We start from the raw sequence: 5,827 nt of genomic DNA on the forward strand, positions 1-5,827 counted from the left end.
GACATGTTAATTTGTTACCAGTTTGTAACGCTATTAAGTTCGCGAGACGTCTGGCAGACAATTACTTAACAAATACGGGTGCACTATACTTTAACTATGTTCATGTTAATGGTTTAACATTCTCTCAATTTCCGATGGATGTGAGTTAGATTTTCGTACAATACACCTGTCTATTCATATATATTCTAGGAGTTTTCTCTGTTTCAGTATAACACACACACACACACACACACACACATACACACAAATATACATATACGTATATATATAGTACTGAAATCGATTGCCTTTCTCTTATACTAACATAAAAGTTTTAAAGAAACTTTATACTGTGCTAACACAGCGGCGCAATCAGTCATATTATTCGGAAATCTTTGAGTTTTTGTCGTTTTTCGAAACATGGAGTATGTTCAGTTTCAGAGATAAAATACTTCCTTATGTATTTATAATAAAATATTTATATGTATTAATTGTTGAATACCCATAGTAATAAAAAGTATAGCCTTAGTTCGGCAATAAATAGCTTTGGTAACGTAACAATTTAATACACTGCTTTACCTTTTGAGGGTATCAAGTTCTATCCTCACTTAATTAATCAAACAATTTTATATATAAGTCTTGATGTCTCTGCATTATGTCCTCTACAGATTAACCTATTATCTTTTTATTGAGCGCCTATTTTTTTATTTAAAAGAAATTAAAAAAAGCACTGCAATACTAAAAGAAAAACGAGTAAATTAGTAAGAGCTTTTAATTTTTATAAATAAAAGGCTTTCATGTCCTTTTTATATATATGATATATACATAGTTTGAATTGGGCTTCGGAAGTATACCTATCTTAAATATTCAATATTAATATATTTACAAAAGGTTCCTTTTGTCTCACGTGTTTTTGACAAGGGACGGAGGAGCCTATTAACATTGTTATTGTTGTACCTATTTAAGCTAACATATGATCGAACATTGCAACTATTAAAAATAATATCGAGAGATAATTTTTTAAATGCAACTAAAAGTAATTATAAAAAGTGTCTTCCGTTAATGATGTTGTGCGTGGATATAAGGTGGCGTTTTCGACTATAAAGGTTTTTAGTCTGATTTTATCTTATCTTACTTATACAATAAAACTGTAACTAGACAATGTCTGTACATGGAAGACCTTCAAGAAAAAAATATATCTGAAATCTTAATAAAAGCAATCATCATCATCATCATCATATCAGCCCTTAACTGTCCAATGCTGAACATGTTTTAAGAGGGCCGCTGCTGCCCATCCCTCGCCCTCCCTTAGTCACCTTTTATGACATACACGAGAAAGCAAGGGGTGGCCTATTCTATGCCGGGACCACACGGATAAGGTGTAATATAGCAATACTAACCAATAAAACAATTCATTAAGTACATGTTTTATCTTGATACGCAGTCTAAAAGTAGTCTACTTCTTTTGTTTTTCCTATGAAATTCACGCGTACAAAGGACAGAGCAAAAAAATGGTTTTAAATATAAATAGGGGGTTTTAGTGATGGAGACTAGCGACTTTATTGCTAGTAATGTACCCTGTCAAGTCAACTATCGCACAATCCCCTTGGAATCTATCGTGGCAAATTTGTCACGATGACTGACTTTATCCTCACCTATTATCCCTTACTGGTACTTCGCTATCGCAATACTCAGTAAATTACCAATAGTGTGGGGTACGAGGTGCATTTAGAAATTAAACCTTATTCTAACTATATACTAATTCTTACTATAATATTAGAAATGTGAAAGTAAGGTTGTTTATTAGTTAAGAGTTTTAAAGCTTTTTTAATGGATGATAATGTAATAAAACCCCGACTGTGCTAACGGTATATGCTGGCAGGGCATCAGTGAGAGATGATAGGTGAAAATGAAAAGTTAGCCTATCGTGATGAATACATCTAGATTTCAACACGATGGTTTACAGAGGAGACCACGTGGAGGTCGATCAAACAGAGTATATTGCTAGCAATGGAACTGTTAATCCGCATTCCTAACAATCCCTTCCCTCCAGCGTTAAAGCATTAGCACAGATAATATAATACTGCATTAGCAATGTGCCACAAATTATTTTATTGCTCACTCGTCTACTTTCTTTACTACTAGGCGCTTTCTGCAAAACAGCTATTGGACAGCTGTGCTATTCATCAACGACCATTTGTATCAACAACCAGTCACAGAGGTCGTTTCTCATGTCATCGTGAGAACGCATTTCTTTAACATATCTCGAGCATGCGGATAAAGACGCGGATAAAGGCTAGTAATAATACAATCTTCATCATCATCATCATCTCAGCCATTATTTATCCACTGCTAAATATATGTCTCTCCCATAGGTTGCCAAAAGATTCGGTCCTGAGCCACCTGCATCCACTGACTCCCAGTACTATATTTGTACTCTATCTAGTAGGGGGGGAGGGGTTGTTCTATACTGTGTTGGTATATTAAGATTAAACACACATCAGATTTTTTGGACTTTCAGGAATATAACTGTGAAAACCGCATCCAATTTGGTACAATAGCTTTTGCGTGGTGCCGGAACAAACATATCTACAAGCAGACAGAAAGATGAAATTTCTAAAAATTATTGTTTTGGTTTCTACTGCTATTGTTGAGGCCCCTCATATCAGTTTTTTTTTTCTAGTATCTTTCATGCACAGACATTTTCTAGTTACGATTTTATTATATTGGTAAGATTAAGTAAGTGATGCCCTTAATGCCACTTATCTGGCGTTGAACTGCTTTTAAATGACCGAATAAATATTTCTATTCTTACCACGGGTTTTTATCCACTATGTATCATTCGGTGGAATTAATTCACGGACCCTAATTTTCATGCAAACGTCCGACCGCATGCCTTCAGAGGAGTCCCAACATTTTTATTAGCTAGCCGCAATCGTGAACTGCTCATGAATAGCTGACTACAATAGTAGAGTCAGTGTAACGACCTTTTACATATGATAAGCCAGATTTTTCGACGTGGATTCTCGTGCAGCAAACGGGTATAATATATAGCAGAATTCGAAATACAATAAGATGGACTTCATTATAAAATGTATATATGTAATACCTATAGGTATGAAATTGTAAATTGAAATGAAATTATATTTTAAAGAACAATCAAGAGAAATACTTGAAACATATAAAAAATTATGGAATTTTATATAAATAAAAATTATGATGTAGTTTCATTTAATCACATAACATGTTAGTTTTAGAAAAAAGACAATGATACGTGTTATTTTAATGTAATAACTACTTAATTGTGCATAGACAGGCTGGCGTGTTATCTGAAAATTCCTTTGTTCACGTAAATCTCCGAAGATGGTCAACCGATTTTAATGAAATTTTGTACATATTTATAATATTACTGGCGTCAACTCGATAGGATAGTGTGTATTTTGCATCCGGATAAGTGGCGATCTTGTCGAAATTTGCACCTGTATAAAGACGGGCGGGCCACTAATGTCAACATAAAAGTTGGTAGAATTGATAAAACAGTTATCTACTGTGTGTATATATAATAAAATATCTATGTACGAGTATATATTTAGGGTGTAACCACTTATATATTTCACATGCATAAAAATATAACCTATCTATTTTAATCGAACTGTGTGGTAAAAACGTATAATATCCAATTGTGTTAATTTTCCTGCAGTAATGTGTTTGACGGAGCTCCTAAGTGTGGCCTAATTCTGAAACATAGTGTTCACTGAGCAGGAAAGTAACGGATCGTCGCCGTTGGGCGTAACGATTAATTTACTTGCCGCCTCAAGTTGGGTTCCTTCTGATACACGATTACTTTTGTTTAGGATATATCCATTCTCTTGTTGTCATGGGATATTAACTAATACGACTAAATTTGTTCAGGCGCAACTAATCTAGCAGGTAAATACGCTTTATAGTAAGAATTAGCGTAGGTATAAAATCGAGTTAGATTGTGACGGTGTTTTTGTGTTTGGCTGTATAAGCGGCTTGGTATTATAATATTATTTATATTATAAAGAGTAATGACACAGTTTAAAGAACTCTTTCTTTGTCTAGATATGTCCGTTAGATGGTAGTCAATGCAAAGCGATTCGAATTGTCATATTATACCTAATCGTTCGGAACATGCCGAAGGCGTTGGACCACTGATTATTTCCTACACTGTGGTAATAATGAAGCTATACAGGCTATTCTGCAGGTTTGTGCAGACAACTAATATTTTGTTCGTGGACGTGTTTTTCCTTTGTGTAAACCTTGTGTAACTATTATATTGTACTAGTGACTCGCCCCGTCTTCCTATAAATAGTAGCAATAGAGCGGCATATATGTTTACATTTTTGCATCAGTTACTACAATACTTGGAGTAAATTTAACGTATTTTATTTCCTATTTTTATTCCTATATTTGATAAATACTTGCAGGATAGGAAATAAAATAAACGATAAATTCTGTATTCGTCAAAATAGCTTTTGCATACTATAACATTATCCATTTCTTTAAGGATAACTTACTATATAGTAATGGTTATAGTAAGTTATCCTTAAAAGAATGAATGATATAAAGTATGTAAACGATGGATGTATGGACAAGGACAATATTTAAGAGTAGAAAAATTTTAATTCCACTATATATTGTTTTGTTATATCTCAAACGGATCAGGCAGCGTTTTTGATCAAAGCTCCCAGACGGTTTGATTTTTCCAACAATTTCAACAATTTGTTAATGTTTTGTGTAAACTACTTAAAATATATTTAAGCAATTTACATAACCTGTAAAAAATTCAACATTTAAACCTTTCCCAGAAATTACTCTCTTGATTAATGAAAACTGTATGAAAAACCGTTCAGTACTTTTCGGGATCATACCAAACATTCAGACAGATGCGGTGGAGGACTTTATTTTATAATACGATGTGATATGGCGCGTGTGTATATCGTGCGATTTAGGTGTTTTATTAGGACCGTAGTAAAATTTACGTTAAAGATCGTCTCTCAAGGGACTTTAAATTCAGGGACACCATCGAAAACAGAAAGGGAAATTTTATTAGCAGACAAAATGTCCTCATTTGCGCTGGACTTATAAGATAAAAAAAGGTATGAAAGTTTTTTTACTAGCTTACTAGATATTTTTCATATTCAGATAAAAAAAATATTGTAGATGTTATTGCGTCTTCAGAAAATTATTATGTACTCTTTTTTATTCTACCTCATCATCAACATCATCATTATCATCATATCAACCCCCTACCGTTCACTGCTGAACATTAGCCTCTCCCTTGGAAGGTCTTGCTAGTGGTGGCAACCGCAGTCAGGATTTAGAGATGTTTTAAGAGGGACGCTGCTGCTCATCCCTTGCCTCGAATAAAATAGTTGACTTTGCATACCATATTGTGAAACTTTTTAAATTAAAAAAAAAACCTGTATAAATAATACAATTATAATGTAATTTTTTGGAACATATTTGAAATTATCTTGGTGCTCCTTATTTTTCTTTTTGATTAAAGTCGTTGTGAGATTTATAAGGCAGACTTATCTATCCCTCGGGACGGTAGGCTTCATCGCTCTTTGTGTCAGTGCGGCATGCTGCTGTAGTATTACAAAATACGCATTTTATATATCTATATAACCTTAGAGAAATTTTAAGCAACATTTATTGAATCGCAATTAATAAATGTCGTCTAAGATTCCAATTAACAGATCTCTGACTTACAGCAAGTAATGTTATATGTTATATATATAATTAAATGTATACACTAACTGTAACCCTTTGTATGTTACAGCCAGTGAACATTGTAACTTGTGGTTTTGCAGGCATCAAT

This window comes from Galleria mellonella, unplaced genomic scaffold (genome assembly GCF_026898425.1).
Source record: "Galleria mellonella isolate WM207_F2 unplaced genomic scaffold, CSIRO_AGI_GalMel_v1 utg33, whole genome shotgun sequence".
Lineage (NCBI taxonomy): Eukaryota > Metazoa > Arthropoda > Insecta > Lepidoptera > Pyralidae > Galleria > Galleria mellonella.